This window comes from Cetorhinus maximus, chromosome 29 (assembly GCF_964194155.1).
Source record: "Cetorhinus maximus chromosome 29, sCetMax3.hap1.1, whole genome shotgun sequence".
Taxonomy (NCBI): Eukaryota; Metazoa; Chordata; class Chondrichthyes; order Lamniformes; family Cetorhinidae; genus Cetorhinus; species Cetorhinus maximus.
Window position 1 is genome coordinate 20125959 of NC_135907.1, and position 26285 is coordinate 20152243.

General features: G+C 44.2%; 1 protein-coding gene across 4 annotated transcripts in view; it reads right to left on the reverse strand.

Annotated features, from left to right (window-relative positions):
• The window catches only part of LOC144669377 (synaptotagmin-1-like), a 119258-nt gene that overhangs the window by 56270 nt on the left and 36703 nt on the right, over positions 1–26285 (reverse strand). The window contains exon 1 of one of the 4 annotated variants that reach the window (XM_078531761.1): positions 21187–21289. The exons of 1 other annotated variant lie outside the window; for it this stretch is intronic. The gene's annotated coding sequence lies outside the window, so the exon portion shown is untranslated. Of the gene's footprint in view, positions 1–12440; positions 12669–21186; positions 21290–26285 lie in introns of those variants that run through there. 2 more of the 4 variants (XM_078531763.1, XM_078531760.1) reach the window with 2 other exon arrangements.

Here is a 26285-nt window from a genome sequence, read left to right on the forward strand (position 1 = left end):
TAAAGGCCGTGAGGCTTGAGCAGAAAATCTAGACTGACGTTCAAATGCAGCACTGAAGAAACCTGCATGGGTTGGGGGTGCCCGTATTTTGGATGAGATGTTAAACTGAGGTCCAGTCTGCCCCTCAGGTCGACATTAAAGTTCTCTCGGTGCTCTTGGTTCTCAGAAAGACGGGGAAGATTTCTCTGGTGTCCTAGCGATATTCATCCTTCAACCACCATCACTAAAAATAGATTACCTGGCTGTAATGTGTTTTGGGATGTCTAAGGTACACTGCATCCATGTGGTCCCTGAAAAGCGGCCCAAACAACTTTCTAGTCCATGTCCTCTGAGGTTTCTACTCTGGTATAATACCCAATGCACAATGCAACCATACTTTTCCCTATGGAAAATGCGTTAATGTCATAGTTGTAGTTGCCATGTTTTAAAAACATCCTATCTCTTCCAATAAAAGTGAAAGCTGTAACACTAATCTGTTTAACTCTGACTCATTCCTGGCACACAGCACTGTGGCAGACATTTTAAGTGAACTCTATTTTTCCTTTCCCTGCCACCTGTCAGAAGCTCGATTCCCATCTCATCACCTGCCGTCACACAATGCTCCCTCAGCAACCACGGACATCCAGCTCAGAGGGTTACCTTGGCAACAGTTTCATCCCTGGGGCTCCACCATACACCTCAACTGGGAGAAAAAGGCTGAGCAGGAAGAAGTCAAACAGAAATGAAAAGGTCGCCGTGGTATTATCCGTCCAAGTAACCTTTCCATTCATATTTATATTTTATGCTGAAATCCTTCATAAACACAGTCAGCTGCTGTGCAGATTCCATGGTAACTGCTGCATTTACTGATCACACGGCTCCATGGTAACTGTTACATTAGCCGATTAATTTGCAGCAAAGTGCAGCTTGGATAGAGGCAAGGATACATGCACCGCTTGCTGGGGTATTTAATGACAAAGGGCCAGTAAAGAGCCCCGATTTAACCTTTGGCCGAGTGTCCAAACAATGGCAGTGGGTGTCACTGGTCTTAGTGCCGGAAGGAGAAAGCTAATCTGGGCATCCACCTGGATTGCCAGCCCAGAGACTGCAGTGTGAAATTGCACAGGTGCGTAAAGTCCGCTGACAATCGAATATCACACGGATGCTCATGTTATATTCTGAATACTGAAATGTCTGGCCTCAGCCATGGCCATTGAGTGAGACACTCAATGTGGAGGCTGTCAGTACACAAATATGACTCATGGCCTTTGAGACAGAACCAGAAATACTTGTGCCATGAAATCCACTGTATTTACTGTTCACTTGGCTAATGCCAGCTGCACTGTCATGACTTAATGCGACTCCATTTAGAACAGAGACATTGACTGAGTCCCCAAAGGGGTTGATGTAAGGTCAAGACTTTCAGAAGGAGCCTCCTAATACAGATGATGCAAAAGAGCTGAACTGAAAGCTCCTGGGACAAAACAGATAGTAGTAATTGGGCAATAAATTCATTAAATTGTAGGAAACAAATGGTAGCAATCAGTGCTGGCAGTCCTAATTGGACAGTTGTGACCAGGAACCCTAGAATCTGAGGAGGTAATGTTGACAGTCCATGAGGTCATCATGGAACCACAATTAGAAAATTGCCTTTGGCTGTGGTCACTTTACTTAAAAAATAAACTGAGCAAGTGTAATAGATTGAGAGTTGAAAAACAACGATCAGAGTCAGGAGAGAGACTCATGGAGTAAATTTATTCTTAACCAAGAAAGAACTGTAAGTTGTAGTAAAAATAGCTCTTTAAGAGCCCTCAGTGAACAGTTTCCATCGATACCTCAGCTGCTGCTGATGTGCCATACATACCTGTTGGTATTTAGATGGTGAGCCTCAGTACTCAATTACTGCTCTGAAGAAAAATCATCGACCTGAAAAGTTAACTCTGTTTCTCTCTCCAGAAATGCTGACTGACTTAGTGATTATTTCCAGAATACTTTTTGTTTTTATTTCAGATTTCCAGCATCCACACAATTTTGATTTTCCATTAAGTCTATAATCTCCAACACCATCTCTGATATTGGCTACCTTTGTAAAGGCTGACTGAGGTCTTAAGGAGTTCGTACACTGATCCAAGGGACTTCAGGCACAGAAAGCTTCAGGCACATGTAACTTTACAGAGTGTGGTTCTTGGCTTGTTGCTAAGCCAATGGATGGCATAACATTTCTTATAATTTTTGAAAAAAAATTAAAGCCATCTTATATTCTTCCCAGTGTCAATATTGGGAGTTTTATGGGGAGATGGTGGTGTCGTGGTAATGTCACTTGACGAGTAATCCAGAGACCCAGGCTAATGCTGGGTTCAAATCCCAACACGGCAGCTGGTGAAACTTAAATTCAATTAATAAATCTGGAATTTAAAGTTAGTCTAAGTAATGGTGGACATGAAACTATCATCGATTGTTGTAAAAACCCATCTGGTTCACTAATGTCCTTTAGGGAAGGAAATCTGCCATCCTTACTTGGTCTGGCCTACATGTGACTCCAGACTCACAGCAATGTGGTTGACTCTGAAATGGCCGAGGAAGCCACTCGTTCAAGGGAAATTAGGGATGGGCAACAAATGCTGGCATTGCCACAACACCCACATCCCATGAAAGAATATTTTAAAACTTTGGAAAGCTTTCTCACCAGCTAATGTCAGCATTAGCTTTGCCAAGCCATTGGTGGTACAGCCAGCTTCATAGCATAGCTCTCTGCTCTGTTGCAATAACATTCCTTAAAGTCAGCTTCAGGAGAACATGCTGCTCCAAGAGTATGAATTTTTTCTCGCCCCATATCAGTAATTCACGTGTTTGTCTGAGTGTGATTCCAGCCTTTTCTTTAATAAAAGGGTATAATATTTTCTTTCTTTCTAATTGAGATTCCTTATAGACTTTTGTACCCTCTCTTTAAACCGTTGCAATCTCACAAGTTGACATTTCACCATTAAGAAATGTGCTCTTTCTAGCTTTGGTATCAACTAGGGGAGAAGTGTATTTCTGCTCACTGGCACATATTGACATGGGATGAAGACCAAACCACATTTTGACCTCATCTTAAATTCCCACTTGAAGCAGTCTGGAGATATTACCACATAAAAATTACAGGACAAGAACAGGCCATTTGGTCCAACTGATCTATAACTATGTTTATGTTTCACATGGGGCCCCTTCCTGCCTTAATTCATCTAACCCTATCAATAATTTTCTGTTCCTTTCATCCTCATATACTTATTTAATTTCCCCTTATTCACCTCATCCACTCCCTGTGGTAGTGTGACCCACATTCTAACCACTCCCTGGCAAAGGAAGTTTCTTCTGATTTCCCTATTGGATTTATTAGTGGTATATTTATGACCCATGGGTTTGGACTCACTCATATACTATCTCTCTCTCTCTCCAGGTACCATGCCCTGAACGGGCATTGGTGACCATGGACTGCTGTGTTGGTCCATATTGGCAAGATGCAACAGTGGTTTACCATTGCCTTCTGCAGATGGCTGACCAGGATTCACTCCTGCTCTTACACCCATTGGCGTATGTTGGAAGGATTTACGAGTTGCTGCTCAGCATGTTTGGCCACGTTATGAACATAACTTCCTTGGCCATCAAGTCCTGGAGTGGGACTTGAACCTGGAGCTGCTGACTCAGAGGCAGGGGCGCTACCCACTGTGCCACAAGACCTTCTGCTTAAAGAGTATAACCTATGTAAAATAGTACGTGGTGAATACGTTAGTGTGGTGTTGACGTGAAGAACTGTAGGAAATTACTAGCCCCTGTCTTTACCACATGAACTGAAGGTGGAAAGCTGATTCCACAGTGCCTCACCCAACTGATCATTCTTGGGTCTAAGCAGTGATGAACAGCAGGTATATGATGAAATTAGGGATGGGCAACAAATGCTGGCATTGCCACAACACCCACATCCCATGAAAGAATATTTAAAAAATTTGGAAAGCTTTCTCATCAGCTAATGTCAGCATTAGCTTTGCCAAGTCATTGGTGGTACAGCCAGCTTCATAGCATAGCTCTCTGCTCTGTTGCAATAACATTCCTTAAAGTCACCTTCAGGAGAACATGCCTGTCCACATATGTGCGCTTTCTAGTGTGGGTGCAGGGTTGGAGGAGGCGGGGTAGACACTGGAGGTGGGAACCCTGACCAATTCTCTTCCCTCCTTACCCTGGTGCTGAGAGGCCAACTACAGCCCTACAGTCACCCTGACTGGGAGCAGCTAACTCAACTCAGATTGGGGATGAACTGTGGCCTGTACAGTTTAATAGCTGAAAATTGCATCACCTTGACTCACAAGACCATTTTGGAGCTTGTGCCACTATCTCGAAATGCTTTCAATGTAAAATCAAAGTTGAAAAATCACAATAATGTACTCTGTCATACCTTGGCACCTCAGAATCATACAACAGTCAATGTTTTTGGTAGTTCTTACCTCTTTCCATTGAATACTTATACTTTACCACAAAGATTTATGCATCACCGCAGTCAACAACAGCTGGAGCAATAAAGGACTTTCTGAATGGTTAAGAAATCCAAGGCACTCAGTCAACAGATGAATCAGCCGTGACTCAGTGGGTAGCAATCTCGCCTTTGTCAGACAGTTGTGGGTTCAAGCTCCGTGCTGGAGAATGGGGTACAAAATTTAGGCTGACACTCCTCGTGCAAGTACTGAGGAAGCGTTGCATTGTTGGAGGTGACATCTTTCTATTGCGAAGTTAAACCAGGGCTTTACCTGTTCTCTCAGAAAATGAGAGTTCAGAAAAAGGGTAAATGATCCCATGACCCTACATCAATTTAAAAAAAGTAATTATCACATTGCTGTTTGTGGGATCTGCAATTTGGCTGCTGTATTTCCTACATTGCAATGGTGAGTGACTGCACTTTAAAAGTACTTCATTGGCTGTAAAGCACTTTGGAATAGCCTGAGGTAATGAAGGGTGATATTACTGCTGTATAAAGTATTTCTTTTTTCAAATTGGTAGAATGCTTGTCCCAAAGGCTGAAAGGTTCAGAGTTGATAAGGAATGGACACTTCATCATCAACTGAGTCATAAGGTAAACCAGGGTACACATCCTGCACATCAGGAAACATTCTGATATTCACCCATTTATTGGCATTAGTATTTGCCATTTATCAAACATTTTACCTCATTTTGTTCTGGGAATTTTGCTTTTATCCAGGACATCTTGTTAAAAGCAATTCACTACAGTACAAATTCATGTCTTTTGAGTTATCACTGTTCACATCGCTGTGTGATTACCACTGTAAAGGGGTTTATGTCACTAAATATTAATAGTTATGAACTGATTTATGCTTTTTAAATCCTATTTTAAGCTGCACCCTAATGTTAGTCTCCATCCTGCAGCTTATCAATTAAAGGGGAAAAGTGGTTGTAAATTAAGCTCTTTCCCTCTTTGGGCCATGTGACAAGGTGGGCTCATGATATGTAAACAGTTCTTGCCTTCATCCTCATTTCTCTGACAGGAAAAAAAGCTGTAAAGCTACCAGACTCCCAGAAAAAAATGGTGGAGTTGCAGCATAATCCATTTGATAATTCTCGAAAAATACGCACGTGGAGGCCTAAAGCGGCAAAGTTAAAGACATTGGATGCGCATACCTGGTACAAAGATATCTTGATGCAGAGAAAATACAGCTCCATGTTCTTTAATAAGCCCTGAATTTAATTGTACAGTTAGTTATGAATTATACAGAAGATGACTCACTCCAATGTCAGAGTCTGCAAATGTCACGGAAATCCTGCAGCCTTCATGGAAGAGGAAACATCACTCAAAATGGTTTACACCCCTCCCCAAACCAACTCCCTTTCCAACAGCAACAAGAATTATCAACTCTTTTAGGACAGGACATCCTAAATACACGGATTTCACATCAAACCCTAATTACCCAGAAACTTCTTTTCCAACGCTGAACATTGTAAGATACAAAAGCAGAAATGCACATTTGGGTCTTTCTGTAAAGACACTTTTGAAGAATTTTTCACAGGACCATGACCTCCAACATAAATCACAGGCTAGGCCTCAGTGGAGAATCCTGTCCAATTCTGGGCACCACACTTTAGGACAATGTCAAGGGTCACAGGTGAGATTTACTAGAATGATATCAGGGATATGGGACTTCAGTTTTGTGGACAGACAAGAGAAGCTGGAGTTGTTATGATTAGAGCAAAGAGAGTTAAGGGGAGATTCAGTAACTATTCAAAATCATAAAGGATAGGATTTTCCCGTCGGCGAGCAGGGGGGTGGGGCCCGCTCGCTGACATGTAAAATGATGCACGGTAACATCGGGCGGAACTCCCAACATCACCGCGCCCCATTTAAATTTTCAGGTAGGCAGGGGCGCAGCGAAATCAGCTATGCACCCGCCAACCTGTCAATGGCCAATTGAGGCCATTGACAGAGTAATTAAACTAATTAATGGAACTGCCCGTCCAACCTTAAGGAGCCCCGGCGGGAATTAGAAAAAGCATGAAACCTCTTCCTCCGGCGGGATGAAGTTTCATGTAGGTTTTAAAAAAGTTTTTTTTTAAATTATGGACATGTCCCAACTCATGACAGTGTCACATGAGGGGACATGCCAGGGAATTTTCTTTCTCTATTTTTAATATTTTTGGCAGTAGAGCCGATCTCCCTGAGGCAGTACTTAGCCTCAGGGAGATGAGTGCGCGAAAGACCGCACTCTCGGGGTTTAAGGAATTCTCCCCCACCCGCAAAGGGAGCGCATAGCGCATAGCGCACGCTGGGCGGGCCATAAAATAGCACCGTGCCTCGGATCGGGGGCGCCAATCGGAGGCGCACCTCTGCGCGCCCGCATTTCAACTTCGCCCCCGACAGGGGGAAAATCCTGCCCAAAGAGTCTGGAGATAACAAATCTGGAGAAATTACTTCCAGTGGCAAGAGGGTTGGTCATCAAATGATACAAATTTAAGGTATTTGGCAAAAGTACGAGGGGAGAGATGAGGAGGATTTTGTTTTATGCATTGGGTTGTTGTGATCTGGAATGTGCTGCATGAAAGGGATGGGGAAGAAGATTCAGTTGTAACTGTCAAAGGGAATTTATTATAAACTTGAAAAGGAATAAACTTAGATGGCTATGGGGAAAGAGCAGCAGGGTCTAGTGAACCCTTTAAAGAGCCGACACAGAGACGCTGGGCCGAAATGCTTCCTTCTGAGCTGTATAATCCAATGATGATCAAATCTTATAAAATAATAATTATGATTACCGTACAGTCTGTGTTTAAGTGTGATGTTCATCAGCATAAGGCTTGCAAGCCAGAAAATCCTGACTGAGCCAAGCACAAAAGCTGTAATATCCAACCCGTAGATATTCAGTGATTCTAATTGGTTCCAGGTCTCCCATACAGCCGGTTCCTGCCAATGTTGCTAACATTCACTAAAACAACTGTGTCCATCACGCGCAATCTCCCTTTGCAAATGTTAACATATTATACGGATATCACCATCACAGGCCAGCTTTTTCCCAACACTGTTACTCTTGCAAAGGAAAAAAAGATTTAAGTAGTGCCCTTCACGATGAGGACATTCTAAAATGCTTTACAACCAATTAGTTAGTTTTGAAGCATGCTCATTGTCGTGGTGTAAACCCTGCAGCCAATTTGTGCACAACAAGATCCCACTGACAGCGTCAAGATAAATGACCAAGTCATCATAAGTTGGTAGATAAGAGGCAACCACTATCTAACTGAATTATGGAGCAGGCCTGAGGGGCAGAATGACTTCCTTTTCCTATGCTCCTCGGTGCAAAAACTTAAGCAAAATACTACTCCCTACAGTTATCAAATTTACATTATATGGAACGACAAACTGTTTTCGATCTGCTGGTGATTCTTGGTGCTTTGAAGAACTTAGGACAAAACGGGCCTAGAAATTGGATAACACTGTGCCTAAGGATCCAACATAGCCGGCCGAGTGTGCGCAATCATTCCGCGCTGGAACTGCATCGCCCGGCGTATTGGTTAGGCCTACTGAGTAGGGATGGGATTTAATCCTGGCGACAGAGGTCTCGACTGTCAGCTGGAGAGCCAGAGAGAGCTCCGCATTGCCTCCTTTGGGGAAGGCTAGCGTTGTCAGCCATCCAGGATTGGCCTGGTGACTCCAGGAACTGAAGATCAATCTCCAGGGCACTGCTCGCTGCTGTGAGCAACCATGGAGAAAAATCATCCGGGCATTAAAAAAGATTGGTTTTTTTAAATCATTTTTTTTTAACATTTCTCGTTACCAGGTATAAAAATATTAAAAATGGAGAAAAAAGGCTGGCTGACAATCAAGCAGCATTCAATTGGGTAATGAATCTTCTAGCTTTCCAATAGGTGTAGGAATTCTGTGTCACAAGGATGGATGTGTTGGTTGACGAATGGCTGGGGCTGTGTAGGCAGGTCATGTGATGAAACCTCCAGGAATACATTTAATCACAGTTGGCAACCCTAGGGAAGGCCTGCCCTAATAAATGCCAGTCAGGCAGTTAAGTGGCCAGCAGGCAAGGATCAAGGACCTTGGGGGTGAAAATCCTGCTCCCCGAGATTATCTGGCCAGCCAAAGACCAGCAACTCACCATTTCCACCAGCACCACAAGGAGGGCGGTGGCACTGCCAGTAATGCACATGCCAGAGGCCCAGGATCAGCAAAGGACCCAGGCCACAGGTCAGTGAGGGCAGGGTGGGGGTCACGGGGAGGGGTTGCTGGCTGGGGGGACAGCAGGGGCAGCAGCAGAAAGGACAGGCGATGGCTTTCAATGTGCCCCCTCTCCCTGATGCCGGGTCCCTCGCTCAGGCACTGAGTGCTTGACAACGGGGAACCCCATCCCCATCCCCAGGAGCCCGCAAGCAAACACTACAGGGTCACACTGCCCTGGTCGAATACCAACGGCGATGGAATGGGGCCTTAAGTGGGCATTAATTGCCCTCTTAAGGGCCTCAGTTGGCATTGGTAGGGGAAGGGCATCCATGAGCCTTCCCACCCCAGACTTATTCGGGGCAGAGGCAGGAAGATGGCAGGTCCACACCTGGCAGCCTGTCACCCGATTAAATGCTTCCCCCTGCCTCCAGACTCACCTTGGGGAGGGCATTAAATTGTGCCCTAGGTGTGTGTGAGAGACTACCCTTAGGCTGTATGCTGTGGGCAGTTTGCCTAGGGGCTCAGCAAGGAAACCCAGGACCAGTCCTTAAAGGAACAACAGGTTGTTGCCATCTGAAAGGTAAGCTACAATTTCTTTTCTACTTACCCTATTGTGGAGCCTGGGAAAGTGGGGCTTTGTGATGGGGCTAACCAAGTGACTCGCTACATAATTATAAGTCTGATGTCTCACTTGCCTCAAAGTTACCAAAAGGTAGATTTTAAAAATGTGTAATTTCCATAGAGAAGCTCAGTGCTAAGAGTGAATACTGGGGATTTGGGTGGTGCCAGGAGTATCACTGGGCTCATGTATCTGGCCACAGCCTTGTCACAAGGTCAGCGGAAAGTCCCAGAGAAACATGTGACTGGCTTGTCACTCCATTTCTGCCGGGTTTCTGCTGCGCTTCCACTCAAGTTATGGTGGGAGAACCCCAATAGAAACTAAATAATGAAGAACTAAAACATAAAAAGAAAACAGAAGAAACGCATACAACTTAAACAATAATGTTGCTGCTAAAATCCATCAAACGCTGCAGTCCCAGTGGGGTCCACCCTGTCATGGGAGGCCACAGACATACCAGTGGATGCCATGTGCTCCCCCTTCAGGGTCATATGGGCGCAAGCAACAGCACAGGAGAGTGGCAGGAAGAATGATCGCTCCCCCACCCCACCATGGGCTGCATCCAACCTGGGCATATATATGGCTGCCTTGCATGGCCAGGCCCAGGAGCAGACCCCATGAGGAGGCCCTCTGACTTGCCCGTGCCACCATCACCCCTCCCTTCCCCCACCACAAACATCACCAAAAGCACCGGCTTGTGACGTATTGCTTCAATAAACCGGCTGTGTTACAGCGAAGTCCAAGTCCCCTGTCACATTTCAGCTGCTATGCAACATTGGCAAACAGCAGAAACTGTTCACTGGGCCCCAGAGCGTCCATAATCAGCCGCCTTTATCTAAAGACCAGTTCAAATCTGCCTCCAGATAATTAATAAACACTGGCAGGTGTGAACAGCTGAGAGTCAGATCGTATCAAATCAATATCAATATGCATGCGAATGTGTACCTTGCTGTGCGTCTGGAAGACTGCAGTCATGGATGCTGAACAAATGTTGACAGTGCCGTACCACTCAGCCAAGCAACATGGCTTACGTTGGGTTTTATATAGACAAGGGGGAAGTAAAAGAAGATTGTGTGAGGGGACAGATGAAATTACAGGGCTGAATTTTTCCAAGGAAGCCTTAGGCACAGGAGCAGCCGCTGCCACCAGGAAGCCCCTCCATGGGCCATGGCACTTTCACTAAGGAGGGACCCTCCCCGGGAACCCACTGGAAGACCATCATAGTTTACCTGGTGGTCTCACCACACAGCAGTGGGCCCTCCTGACCTGGGAAAATGCCCAAAGGGAATGAAAGTAGCCCTTAATTTGGCCATTAAGTGACTCAATTGGCCACCCAGTGGGTGGCTGTGCCACTAATGTTCCCGCCATTGGCAAGCGGCCATGGTAACGCAAAGTTGTCAGGCTCCCACCACCTCCCCCACACTTCCCCCCAACACTTTCCCCATCCGTATTGCTAACCCTCCCGCCTCCCAGCTTATCTCCAACGGGCCAGAAATATTCAACCCATAGCATTACATTTTGTGCAGGCCCCACACATACAACAAAAAAAAACCCCACCTGCAACAAGTTTCATAACATGATTCCTTCGTATGCTTCTTTTGTGTGAACCCTTGCAATATGTTTTTTTCTTGGTAACTGATTAAGCAGTTCGCTTAGCAGGTGTTCTATTGATTAAAAGTCTGCTTACTCCTGACATTTTGCTTTTCATTGAGATTTAGAGCAAAACCTTGGACCACTGGACCCGGTCCTGACCGTTTAATGATGCGGATATCAATTTATCAATTTACAGGCTGCCCTTTAATTCATCAGGACAGTTTGCAATGACACAGAAGGGGCTGTGACAGTTCACACAAGTAGGTGATGTCCATCCGTCACACTGATTTGATTCCGGCTGTCCTCTTCAATCAGTCCGTGACAGAGTCATTCACGGTAACAGATGGGACAAGCAATTATTAACTTGTTTATTACACAAAAAAAAAGGCATGATGTTGATCAAAATCACTGGCAGCAACTCTGTCACCAGCAGGATAAATGTTCTTGGGAGCGTTCACTAGCCTATTAAACGATATTAAACACAGGGTAATAACTTGCCACATACATTTCTGTGGTATTAACTTGGAATTGGCACGTTCTGATGCCTGTTACTCTTTCATCGTGCGATTCTATGGCTGTGTTTTGATGTGTCTGTGAATTAAAGTGATGATTTTAACTCTGCCCACTCAGCAGAAACCAGCCGAATGGGCAGTTAAAATTGCCCATGGGTCTTACCTGCCAACATCTCACACCGGTTGCGTAGGTTAACCCATTCTTCATGAGCGTAAAATCAGGCAGGGTTGCAAAAATGAAGCCCTAATCTGCACCTGTCTCATTCTTTGTGGGCAGGTCATGACAGCAGCAAGGCTTGGAGTGACTGAGCACTTGGATAAGTATGAACTAATCAAGGAAAGTCACCACAGGGTTGACTAATCCCATTGAATTTTTTTGAGGTGGTCGTTGTCTGGTGAATAGGGCAGTGATGATGGATGTTGATCTGACAGACTTACAGAAAGCTTCTGATAAGGTTCTGCAAAAATGAAACATCACAGATTTGGAGGTAACATTTTGGCATGGTTTGATAATTAATTTGGAGAAAGCAAGTAGGGATAAAAGGATTTGAAGGTGGTGTACAACGCAGATTCACTAAAATGAAAGCCGGGCTTAAAGAGTTAAATTATGAGGAATGCATCCTACATGTAAATGTTTGAGGGGTGAATTAACTGAGGTCTTTAAAACAAAGGAATTTGATATGGTAGACACAGAGATTATTGCCTTTGGCAAGGGAATCCAGAACAAAAGAACATAAACTAGATTATTTAGGAGTGAATCAGGAAGCAATTTTTCACATGAAGCATCGTGGAAATCTGAAACTCATTTGCCATAAGGGCTGGACAATTAAAATCTTCAAGAATGAGATTTATGTTAGATAAGGAGGAAATGGGGATATGGAACAAAGATGGATAAATGGAATTGAGGTAAAGATAAGCCATTATCTAATTGAATGGCGGAACAGACTCATGAGTGACTTTCTTTTGTTTCTATGTTTGCACATAACATCTCTGATGTTCTCAGGATGCCCAAGGTGCTCCTCAACCAACGCAATACCTTATATGCAGTGTAGTCACTGTTCCTTTGAAGACAAACGCAGTGGACAACCCACATGCAGCAAGCTCCCACAAACAGCAATGAGATGAAAGACAACGTCATCTGTTTTGATGTTTGTGTATTGAGGGATGAATGTCAGAGCCTCGCGTCTTGAACTACCTCCCTTCGTCTGTAGGTTAGGGTCAACATTTTAGCCCTCCCCCAGAGGGTCTGTGGTGTTTGAAAAATCTGTTAATACAACAACAATTTGCATTTGTATAGCATCTTTAACATAGCAAAAGGAGTGTAATCATACAAAATTTGACACTGAACCACTTAAGGCGGCATTAGGGAAGGTAGTCAAAGCCTGGTCAAAAGGGTAGGTTTTAAGGAGCGTCTTGAAGGAGGAGGTGAGAGAGCGAGGTGGAGAGGCATGGGGGTTTAGGGGGGGAATTACACAGCTTATGGCTCTTACCTTCCACTAGTTGGGGGCGATGTAAATTGGGGATGTGCAAGAGGCCAGAATTGGAAGAGAGCAGAAGTCTTAGAAGGTGCTGGAACTTGAGGAGGTTACAGAGATATGCAGCAGTGACCCATGGGGGGATTTGAAAGTGAGGGCGAGAATTTTAAATCGAAGTGTTATCAGACTGGGAAACAATGTTTACTGAGCACAGGAGTGATAAACTACTGTGATTTGAGAAAACACCTCACCTACAGCTCAGTCTCTGAGACTAACCAGGGACAGAAGGTGGATGACATGCCTGTCTTTCTCACTAATAAGAGGTGACAAGCAATATTAAATTGAGGAAATACAACCTGGCTTTGCCATATTGCTGGAAGAATCCTCTTTAGACACGCTGGCAGACAGATAAATGCCACATTCTCTAATCCCCAAGGAACTTGCAAGAAGGTTACATTGTTCAGCAGAGGTGGAATTCCCCAGAGAATTAAAAGGCAACAGTGGAAAAGAATTTCTAACTGTCTGTGTGCCAACCTGCTACACAGGTTGACATTTTTCATCAGAATAAGTTAAGTTTCATCACACCCTCCGGTCCTCAGTCAGGCTAGACAGAACACTTTAAATTCCTATCTCTGATGAGGGAAGGAAGGACTAGTGGAGGAGCTATCTCAATCCAGGGCTCCTTATGGCTGAGGTGACACCTTTTCCAAATCAAAAACCAGACACAGGCTAGACTAGCAGGGATGAAAACAGAAAATTCTCATAATACTCAGGAGATCAGGCAGAATCTGTGAAGAGAAACAGAGTTACCGTTTCAGTTTGACAACCCCGGAGGTTGAGTGGGAGTGGGGGTGGTGAATGCAGGTCGGGGGTGCTCTGATGTTTGCTTTACTAATGACAAAAAGCATCAAAATGGGCTTCACCAGTGGCTCAGCTAACACAAGAACATAAGAAAGAGGAGCAGGAGTAGAACACACGGTCCATCAAGCTTCAATACAATCATGGCTGATCTTGGGCTTCAACTCCCACTCATACCCACATACCCTGATTCCCAGAGAGACCAAAAATCCATCAATCCCAGCCTTAAATGTATTCAACAATGGAGAATCTATAACCTTTGGGGTAGAGAATTCCAAAGATCCACAACCCTTTGAATGAAGCAATTTCTCCTCATCTCATCAGCCCCTTATTCTGAGAGACTGTTCTAGTTAAGGTTGTAAGTAGCTGAGACACAGTCCCAGCTTCAGCCTCCTCTACTAGAGATTAAAGAGGAGGAGGTGCTTGCTGCCTTACAGCGAATAAAGGTAGATAAATCCCCCGGGCCTGACATGATATTCCCTCGGACCTTGAGGGAGACTAGTGCAGAAATTGCAGGGGCCCTGGCAGAAATATTTAAAATGTCCTTAGCCACGGGTGAGGTGCCGGAGGATTGGAGGGTAGCTCATGTTGTTCCGTTGTTTAAAAAAGGCTCCAAAAGTAAACCAGGTAATTACAGGCCAGTGAGCCTGACGTCAGTAGTAGGTAGATTATTGGAAGGTGTTCTGAGAGATCGGATATACAATTATTTTGACAGCCAAGGGCAGATTAAGGATAGTCAGCATGGCTTTGTGCGTGGTAGGTCATGTTTAACGAACCTTGTAGAGTTTTTCAAGGAGGTTACCAAGAAAGTAGATGAAGGAAAGGCTGTGGATGTTGTCTACATGGACTTTAGTAAGGCCTTTGACAAAGTCCCACATGGGAGGTTAGTTCAGAAGGTTCAGACACTTGGTATCCATGGAGAGGTTGTAAACTGGATTCGAAATTGGCTGTGTGGGAGAAGACAGAGAGTGGTAGTGGATGATTGCTTCTCAGACTGGAGGTCTGTGACTAGTGGTGTGCCTCAGGGATCTGTACTGGGACCATTGTTGTTTGTTGTCTATATCAATGACTTGGATGATAATGTGGTGAATTGGATCAGCAAGTTTGCTGATGACACTAAGATTGGAGGCGTTGTGGACAGCGAGGAAGGCTTTCAAAGCTTGCAGAGAGATCTGGACCAACTGGAAAAATGGGCCAGAAAATGGCAGATGGAATTTAATGCAGAAAAGTGTGAGGTGTTACATTTTGGAAGGTCAAACCAAGGTAGGACATACACAGTAAATGGTAGGGCACTGAGGAGTGCGGAGGAACAAAGGGATCTGGGAGTTCAGATACATAATTCCCTGAAAGTGGCATCACAGGTAGACAAGGTTGTAAAGAAAGCTTTTGGCATACTGGCCTTCATAAATCAAAGTATTGAGTATAGGAGTTGGGATGTTATGGTGAGGTTGTATAAGACATTGGTGAGGCCAACTTTGGAGTATTGTGTGCAGTTCTGGTCGCCTAACTACAGGAAGGATATCAGTAAGATTGAGAGAGTGCAGAGAAGATTTACTAGGATGTTGCCGGGTCTTAAGGAGTTGAGTTACAGGGAAAGATTGAACAGGTTAGGACTTTATTCCTTGGAGCGTAGAAGAATGAGGGGAGATTTGATAGAAGTTTACAAAATTGTGAGGGGTATAGACAGAGTAAATGCGAGTAGGCTCTTTCCACTTAGATTAGGAAAAATAACCACGAGAGGACATGGCTTTAGGGTGAAAGGGGAAAGGTTTAGGGGAAACATTAGGGGGATCTTCTTCACTCAGAGAGTGGTGAGAGTGTGGAACGAGCTACCATCTGACGTGGTAAATGCGGGCTCACTCTTAAGTTTTAAGAATAAATTAGATAGATACATGGATGGGAGAGGTCTGGAGGGTTATGGACTAGGTGCAGGTCAATGGGACCAGCAGAATAATATTTCGGCACAGACTAGAAGGGCCGAATGGCCTGTTTTCTGTGCTGTAGTGTTCTATGGTTCTATGGTTCTATGGTACTCTGAGTCAGTGACTTGTAGCTGCCTTAGGGACCGCACGTTAGAAGTCCTGCTTCTGTATTTCGAGGAAGTGGATGTGTCTAGGTATCAAATAGGACCAGCATAAGGCTCTGCTGTGATGCCTCTTTGGTCAAATACTCTCCTGATGCTCAGCGTTTAGGCTCACAAATGCTACTTAGTGGTATCAGAGGGAATTCTGTAGAATTATACTCGCTCAAGAGTTGTACTTTCAGCAGAAGTTTTCATTTGTAAGTTCGGGTGCAGTGAGAGTTGTCAAGCAATTTGGTCTTGGGGGCTTATCCTCACCTAAAGTGCATCTCCCAGCAACAGTCACCACATGATCTTCCTCCACCTAGCAAGAGGTCTTGAGGTCTATTGAAACAATCCTACTGCAGCTCCGGTTGAGATCAGCACCGACCATGAAATTTAAACTTAGACCCATCCATGTAGGGCAGGTGTTAGCCTTGGCTCAGCTGGCATCCAGTTTGCACACAGCAAGATCCCACAAACAGCAACGTAATAAATGACCAGGGAATCTGTTTTAGTGATGTTGGTTGAGTGATAAATGTCGTCCCAGGATACTGGGGAGAATTCCCCTGCTCTTCTTCGAATACTATCTTGGGATCTTTTACTCCCACCTGAGAGAGCAGATGGGGCCTTAGTTTAATGTCTCATCTGAAAGGTGGCACTTTTGACAGTGCAGCACTCCCTCAGTGCTTCTCTGGTGTATCAGATTATAGTAAGGAAATTTAACTCTTTTTCTCTCCACTGACTGTTGGATAGTTCCATTGTTTCCTGTAGTATTTTGCTTTTTTCTAAATAACATGAAAATCCTTTCATCTAAAAAGGCAGGGGCTAAGAGGAGGTATTGATATAAGAGTAAAATATATAGAATGTACAGCACAAAAATAGACTATTCAGGCCAACTGGTCTGTATTCCACAAGACCCTCCTCCCAACCTTCACCATCTCACCCTGCCAGCATAACCTTCTATTCCTTTCTCCCTCACATACTCATCAAGCTTCCCCTGAAATGCATCCATCTACATCCACCAACCTCTGGGGTAGCAAGTTCCACATTCTAACCATGGTCTGGGTGAATACATTTCTCCTGAGTTCCTTATTGGATTTATTAGTCACTACCTTATATTTATGGCCCCCTGGTTTAACTCTCCCCACAAGTGGAAAGATTTTCTCTGCGCTGACAATGATAATGTAGTCCCTGATACAGAGAAGACTGCAAATGCAAGCCTGAAATGAATAACAGAAAATGTTGGAAAAGCACAGTGAGTCGATCAGCAGCTGTGGTTACAGCTCTTTCCAGAATCCTGAGATCTCTTAATGGGCCATTAAGCCTATTAGTTATCTGTCTGTCTGTCTCTCTCTATATTAGAAGTCTTAAAGGGAGGTGTCAGCTGTGGCTCAGTTCATAGCACCCTTGCCTTTGAATCAGAGGGTTGTGGGTTCATGTCCCACTCCTGGAAACCAAGAACTGTGATTGTACTCGAACGAGTTGCAATCTGTGACTGATGATAACTCAAAAGAATTTTTAGAAGTCTTAACCACCACCTACTGTGTTTAAGACAATTGGCTTAAAAAACAGAGGATGAGGAGAATTTTTTTATGTTGTGAGTTGTTAGCACAGAATCACAGAATTGTTATGTTGTAGAAGGAGGCCATTCAGCCCATGACGATCTGGTTATGATCTGGAATGTACTGCCTGAAGGGAAGCAAATTTAACAATAGCTTTCAGAATGGAATTGGATAAATACTTGCAGGGGAGATAATTGCAAAGCTATCAGGAAAGAGCAGGAAGGAGTGGGGTTAATTAGATAGCTCTTTCGAAGACCGCGCATGATAGAGCGAATTGTCTCCTTCTGTGCTGTATGATTCCGCTTTGTTTTCTTGGGGAACATCCATCTTGTCAGCTCCATAACGTGGAATTTCACCAGCCTCACTGTTCTAGCGAGGGGAATCTCAACCCTAAATATCCACCAGTCTTTCAGTCATAAAATGTGCCGATTGCCATCTGTGCACTTCAGAAGGCAGGGCCCCTTCTCAACACCAGACCAGGCTGTGGGTACCAGTGCCTTTCGGATTCGCTTCGTCACACTCAAAATTCTCCTCAGTTTAAAGTACTCTTCAGCAGTCTCTTTCTCATTGCACCTCATATAACACAATTTTCACTCAATATCCCTCACTTATACTGTTCTTACTCATGGTGTGGTCTTTGTGTAATCCATCCTTTACATGGATGTAGCACAACACATCCCTGTGTATAGTCTCTTCCTTTTTGGAACTCCTACTAGGGTTGCCTTCAGGATTGCCCTGGATTCTCCAGGAATTAGAGATTAATCTCCAGGACACTGTTACAAGCCACCCCGGTGGGGGGGTTGGGGGAGGGGGGTGGGTAGGTGTGGAAACCAAAGAGACATTATAAATGATGTGTCTTAGTTATAAAACTATTGAAGGTGGCAATTGGTGGGAGGTCAGAGGTGAAACCTGCAGGAATATGCCCAACTAAAGTTGGCAAACTAAACACCCACACGCATAAGCTCATACACTGCAGTGTCAACCCACAACCTTTTCATATAAAAGGTGTTGGAAATCTGGAACTCTCTCCCTCCAAAGGCAGTGGACACTAGGGCCAATTGAAATTCTCAAGACTGAAATGGATAGATTTTTGTTAGGTCAGAATGTCAAGGGATATGGAGTTAAGGCAGGAAAATTGTGTTGAAATACACATCAGCTATGATCTGACTGATGGTAGAACAGCCATGAGGGATTGAGTGGACTCCTCCTATTCCTTTGTACCTTGTCACAAAAGAGTTTAGCAATGGGTGAGCTCTGATATTGTGGGCTTCTAAAAATTCAGAGAGTTGATAATGAATGACAAGGGCTCTCCATGGGGGTCAGTGAACAGTGGCAAACTGTGGGCGTGTGCAGCAGTGAGGCACACCTGCATGTCATATGGAGTCAAAGCATAACGGATGGTTGGAACAGGAATATTAGGAGGCTAATTGCTGATAATTAACAAGTCTCGCTCAGAAAAAGTGTTGACAGAGAATTGCTACCTGTCAGAAATTGTTAAAGCATTACACATCTGTCTGTTATTATTGCTGAATATTGGGAATGGCATTGTTTTTTTTTTAAGTTTTAGAAAGATGTAATGAGGCAGGGAAGGTAGAATTGGCTTGTATGGTAGTTTTAAAGAAAGCGGTTCAATCACTTTTCTGTAATTTGTATGCAAAGAGTTTATAAGCCTAAATATTGTAATTAATCAAACAGACTGAACTATCAAATTCCGATAATCTGAGACAATCTTAGCTCATCCTTGTAGAACATTCCTACAAGCATTCCACTGCAGCCTGCAATTGTTTCCTAAATTATACCAGGGTTTTCACCTGCTATTCATTTAGCCCATTTCTTCTGCTGATCACTTGTTACGTGAAGAGCTTCCTGATGTCAGTCCGAAATTTTGCCTTTTACTGATTTGAATCTGTGTCCTACTTAAGTAGTGCTGCCCATACCCTAACTTGTACCAAGCCCTGTTCATCCATCACACTGTGCTCACTGACCTACGTTGGCTGCCCGATCAACAACGCCTCGATTTTAAAGTTCTTATCCTTGTTTTCAAATCCCTCCTTAACCCCATTACCTCCTCCAGCTGTAGACCCTCAGAGATCTCTGTGCTCCTGAAATTGTGGCCTCATGCGCTTTCTGAGTTTTAAGTGCTCCACCACTGCCACCCTTGACTTCAGTTGCCTGGGCCCTAAGCTCTGGAATTCCCTCCCTAAACCTCTCCACCTCTTCTCCACCTTTAAGACACTCCTTAAAACTTACCTCTCACTTGTCCTAACATCTCCTACATGGCTCAGGGTCAAATTTTGTTTGGTAATGCTCCTATGAAGTGTATTGGTGTGTTTTACAACTTTAAAGGCTCTATATCACTTTGAATTGTTACTGTTCCAGATCTACTTTTCTACATCATTTACTATCTTAAATATCTGTTTTTCAAGGAATTACCTATTTTCTCCAATTTTTCATTCTAATGTTCTTGTCCATTGGTCCTTCACTGTACCACATCCGGCACCTGAGTGTCTCCAAGTGAAAGTGAGAGGAGGATTGAGAGCGTGTGAAAGAAAATGAGAAAGAATTGAGAGTGTGAATGTGCAAATTAAAATGTGTGAGAGTCTGCAGGTCAACGGATTGTCAGTGCATGGGATGGCAGGCAAGGGGTTTGTAAGCATGAACTAAAAGGTTTGAATGGTGACACATAAGCCTGGGAGCGTGCAACAGGATTGTGAGTGGGAAAAAGAATGGGTAAGCAACGTTATCCAAAAGATGGTATGTGAGTGCACAAGATTCTATGCAAGTAAAATATTGTGAAGGGGAACATGAGAGAATTTACTGAGAGGACTGAATGTGTGTGTGGATATTCACCATATAGACCACCCTACATATAAATTTCTGGATTTTCTGTTTGTGGCTGTCTCTGTGCTATTAATAGTCTGGAAGCAAAATTCAAGGATTCAAACAGGTAATATTGAGAGAGGAAGGCACAGAGTAAGGAGGTGGTGACCCAACACTCTCCTTCCCTAGACTAGGTATCAAGTCAGAAGCTCCTGGGTGAGAATGCACGACTTTTAAGTTGCTTTTATATTGGGGTCAGTAGAAACACTGGAGCAAAGGATCTCACACTGACAATACCAAACCCACTTTAACCCACCTGAGTTCATGTTTTACCTGGAAGGGGGCCTTAGTGAATCTGAGAGGTTTACTGGCTTAAAAGCTCTTACATTTCTACCTTTCCTCAGTTCTGAGGAAAGGTCATCGACCTGAAATGTTAGGTCTGTCTCTCTCCATGCCTGACCTGCTGAGTTTTTTTCCAGCATTTTTTGTTCTTATTTCAGATTTCCAACATTGGCAGCATTTTGCTCTCGTTCCTGTCAGGTTTACACTGGGGTTGCCAGTAACGTATGCGAGACACATTCTTCATGAACCAGCAGCCATAAACACCCAATGTCAAAATAAAAATGGGTATAATTAGCAAGTGAGGACAGGATACTGAGAGCCAGACAGACCTGCTGTTTATTCAGGGGAGGTAGCAGGTTTAACTGATGATGATGTAGGTTTAATCCACTCTCAGGGAATTAGAACACTACCCTTGCAGTTACTAATAGAATTATCCTAATCCCACCACTGGCATCAGTCTTTAATGCTTCAGAAATGCTGAGCCAGTTTCAGAACATCATTTCAAAACTGTGCTAAAGAGTCAATCACTTATAAAAGCTTCAAGTCAGGGTCTAAGTAACTCAGAAATGTAAGAGCTCACCACGAACAGATCTTTCAATGTTCCTGTAACATTCACGGCAGTAACCAAAATCTCAGGCACCAAGTAATCACAACAGTACTCACCAGCACCAATGCCACTCCCTAAAATCAGTCCCAGTGGCCACTTGCAGGTTACTCAAAAGGTTTACTTGTCAGTGCTTTGTGCCAAGTGCACTGTATGTTATAAATATCGTACAACAAAGGAACAACACAACTATCAGAGAAGAATAGAGAAGACGGATCAGAAACATTCTTAAGGGGAAGTTTCCTGGTTACAAGGACAGCTTCCTGGTTACACAGGCAGCCTCCCAGTTCCAGTCTGTTCAGTGTCTCGAATAATAATCTGGTGTGATTAAAAACTGGATGTTACTGGAATATGGTGTGCAGTCGTGCTCTGGACATGTTACAACTGTTATGCCCATCATCGTTATTCGTAACCGTTCATATACCACAGCAACTTGCATTTAATTTGAGCATTTACTGTCAAAAAATGTCCCAAGGAGCTTCATAGGAGTGTTGTCAAAAGAAAATTGACACTGAGACACTTAAGGAGGTATTAGAACTGGTGACCAAAACCTTGACCAAAGAGACAGGTTTTAGGGAGCAACTTAAAGGAGGTGAGTGGAAATACCAGATTAGGGTCTAGCATGGTTGTCAATGGCAGTGCAATGGGCATCCGGGCTGCACAAGAGGCCAGAACTGAAAAAGCACGAAGGAGGTTACTGAGGTAGCAAGCTGTGAGTCTTTGGAGGAATTTGAACGCACAGTCTTCTATCTCAGAGGTGAGGGTGCTACCAAGTGAGTTGCAGTTTGCAAATTGGAGTTTGAGCTTACAGGAAGGGGAGAATTTTAGAGGAGGAAGCTTTTCTTTAGCAGCTAAATCCTTTGTCATGCTGCACCCCTTCCCACCCCACTTCCAGCCAGTTCCTCACCGACAAGACAAATGCCCCTAGGAAACCAGTAACAACTGAGCATTGGTTGTAACATTCACCAACATGAATTCAAACAAGACTCAGCCAACATGAGATTTGCTGAGCGAGTTTCAAGACATGTTTCCACCAGGGGAGAGGAGATGCTCTGAAATATTGTTCTATTTATAATCTGTGCAGCGGAACATTCCTGCATATCTTATTCACCATGCCACTTGCGGCATAGCTCTAGAACGTGTCCTATTACAGAAAACCTTACACACAGTAATCAATACCAGGAAGCCAGGCTGATAAAATGTGGAACAAAAACAGAATTACCTGGAAAAACTCAGCAGGTCTGGCAGCATCGGCGGAGAAGAAATCAGTTAACGTTTCGAGCCTTCATGGCCCTTCGGCAGAACTGAAGCATAGTTAGAAGAAGGGAGAAATATAAATTGGTTTAAGGTGGAGGGGGGGTGGTGGGGGGGGGGCGGGAGAGAGAGACATTGAGGGTGTGGTGATTGTGGAGATGAGCAGATAATCAAAAGATGTCACAGACAAAAGGGTCAAAGAGGTGTTTTGTCTGAGAAAAGTGCTAATTAAGAATGGAGGACAGGATATTCAAAGTACAGCTCTAGTGGGGGTGGGGTGGAAAGGCTAACAAGGTTTTAGTTTTAGATTTAAAAATAATGGAAATAGGTGGGGAAAGAAGAATCTATATAAATTATTGAAAAAAAAGGGAGGGGGGAGAAACGGGGTGGGGATGGGGGTAGGGGGAGTTTAAGATCTAAAGTTGTTGAATTCAATATTCAGCCCGGAAGGCTGTAAAGTGCCTAGTCGGAAGATGAGGTGCTGTTCCTCCAGTTTGCGTTGGGCTTCACTGGAACAATGCAGCAAGCCAAGGACAGACATGTGGGCAAGAGAACAGGGTGGAGTGTTAAAATGGCAAGCGACAGGGAGGTTTGGGTCTTTCTTGCGGACAGACCGCAGGTGTTCCGCAAAGCGGTCGCCCAGTTTGCGTTTGGTCTCTCCAATGTAGAGGAGACCGCATTGGGAGCAACGAATGCAGTAGACTAAGTTAGGGGAAATGCAAGTGAAATGCTGCTTCACTTGAAAGGAGTGTTTGGGCCCTTGGACGGTGAGGAGAGAGGAAGTGAAGGGGCAGGTGTTGCATCTTCTGCGTGGGCATGGGGAGGTGCCATAGGTGGGGGTTGAGGAGTAGGGGGTGACGGAGGTGTGGACCAGGGTGTCCCGGAGGGAACGAACCCTATGGAATGCCGTCAGGGGGGGTGAAGGGAAGATGTGTTTGGTGGTGGCATCATGCTGGAGTTGGCGGAAACGTTAACTGATTTCTTCTCCGCCGATGCTGCCAGACCTGCTGAGTTTTTCCAGGTAATTCTGTTTTTGTTTTGGATTTCCAGCATCCGCAGTAGCTTTTAGCTTTTTGTTTTTATTTTTTTTGATAAAATGCGGAGGTGTGGGGAAAAAGACGGGTGGTGTAGGGCGGGAGAGGACAGGTGATGATGGAGGAAAATGGATCGAAAAGCACTTGGATCAAGAGGTATAGTTTCGAGGAATTATTTGAGCTTGGCAGGACTGATTAGTGAGATCTCAAGGGATTAATTCTTAAGTCTCTGTTTTTCCAATTTACATCCTAGTGATGAAGGATTAAAACCGGTTTCCTTGTTTGATGACTGATCTGGAGTACACAGACACGGGTGATTGTTCTCCAGCACAGGTGAAGAGTATTCACAGGTGGAATAGGTGAAGAGGAATCAAAGAAAAGTGTTTTTTTATGAAATAGCAAAAATAGAACAAAATAGCACACATATAAAGAGACCACAAACCAAGCAAAGGACCTTGTTGATTTGTAGAATAAATCCCAGCCCAAGCAGTACATGTGAAGATGTGTCAGATAAGTCACTGCTTCTGTTGATGCAGGGTGTAATCTCCAAAACTGCAAATACCCCATGCTTCACTCTTCCCCATCCAGCATCCTCACCATGTTCAAAGCTGTTCATTGCACTGTTCCATACCCTAACCCTAATCCTTTCCCAGTACTCTAAAACTCGGAATTTCTTCCCTTCCTTGGTTTTCCCTGCCTCCCACAAGCTACAACATTTTAAAACCCAAGTTCAGCACCACTTAATCTCTACTTCCTACTCAATCTCACTTGAAACTCTGGCCTTAGAATAAAGCTCTTGCGTTATCCAGCATCTCATGTCTTTCGGAACCATCTCAAATTACTTCCCACCATATCTGAAATGCTGTGGACTCTGTTATGGATTCATACGTGGTCATCAATTTACACACAGCAAGATCCCAAAAGAGTAATGGGGTGAAGATTGGTTGATCTGTTTTACCACAACGAGAGCCCTGACATTTCACTTTAATGGATAGAGGGGCAAAACCTGAGGGTCAGATGGCAATAAATGGGGTTAATATTTTAGTGTATTAGTGACTTGGGAAAGGACTGTTGCCTGAAGTCCTAATGAATTGGCTATCATTGGACTCCATGGGTGAATGGCCTTTGCCGTTTGGTTCCGTAGAATCACAGGTTATGGGTCAGGATTTTTAGGATGCCGGGGTTAGCCTTCCTGCCATCCAAGGAGTCGACAGAGAAGATATCCCCATCGATACTGCCAGCCCCGCAGCCTAAATCACATTAAATGACTTTAAATGCGCTCCAACAAACATGAGTTGGCTAGAGGCGGGACTTCTGCCCCTTATTCAGGATGAGGACCCACTTCAGAGAGCTGTTGGCCAATCTGATCCAGAATCTGCGCCAGAAGCTGCAGTGGACAGGGCTGAAGTGCAAGCAATCCCCAGCGCCTAAGTCCTGGGAGCCCAGGACCGGCTAAGTTTTGGGAGTCTCAGGGCGGGGTGGGGAGGTGAGGCCCAGGGGAGTAGGCAGAAGTGGGTGGGGGTGTTGGTGGAGGTGTCGCGGGGAGATGGAGGATGTGTAGAGGCCAGTTCTTTTTGGTGGTGGTGGGGGGGGTGGTGCTTGATATTGAAAGGATTCTGCTGATGGAGGCCAATGGTTAAGTCACGTAACAGGAAGGAGATCATTAATAGTGCTTACGTTAGGCTGGGTTATCAACTTTATCTCAAGTGGTTCTGGTACTCCTGGTTTCTGCACACACTGACTCTTCCTGACTGAGTGAAAATATTAAGAGTGCATTGAATAAATTCTGATTTCAATCTTGCTTATGTAGACTGAAATTGACATTTCCATTCTCTGGTATTTCTCTCAAAGTACTTTCGAGATTCAATTTATTTTCATTCTTCCTCATTCCGACTCCAGATAGCTTATTTCTCCCCAGGTTTTCCATTGCACACACTCACAGTTCATCACTGTTAAATATAGGCAGTATATCCTGATAGCATTCCATCCAGCACCACATTAATTCTGTTTATAAACACACAGGTCCTTGTGCCACATCAGTCAAACAGCGACTTTCTTTACAACAATCCCTTCAGCAGGGCTGTAACATTACAAGATTCAAACTGACAGAATCCCCGAGAGAGACAATAGTCTCCCAGGAAACCACAATTGTTATTAGTCAGATTCACCTCACTGATGGGTTTTCTCCTGTGCGCTACTTCTATAAATGATGCCTTGTCAGTACTGGGAATGGAAAATTCTACTCATTCCCCAGTTGCAGTTTGATTTGGTCCTGCACTAGGGAAATGTAATAGAGACTTAAACCCCCAATAATCAACCATAACCTCGGCTAGGGCACAGACCCAGAAACTTTCACACATGTCGACAGCTACATGTGGAAGCCCCTGATAATCAAACTTGAGGACTGTTATCACTGCACTTTTGAAATATTCGTCAACGATTTCCAACATTGCTGGAGATCGGCATCTGAAAGGCAGTGTGGCCCTGTTACTTGAGTGTTAGATTTTCAACCAGGAAATCCCTGAGTTGAATCTTCTTATGGGCAATGAGTTCTTATGCTTCCTTTGCGAAGAATTCCTGATAAGTGGACTCCATATATCCATCAGATATAAGGGCACCAACATTTCAGGGAAGTCAAGTGGAAGCTTACTGTACAGAAGGAGGGTATTATATTGATCCCAAGCAAATTGGTGAAGTATGAAACTAGACACTAATACTTTTCTTGATAATAAGTTTATTTACAGAATGCAGCATTACTTATGTCTACTTCCTACATACCAACCCAGTGTCCCAGCAATCTCTCTTTACAAGTACACTAGGTACTTAATTAAACAATGCCCTTCCCTTCACTGTGTGTCTTAACAATATAA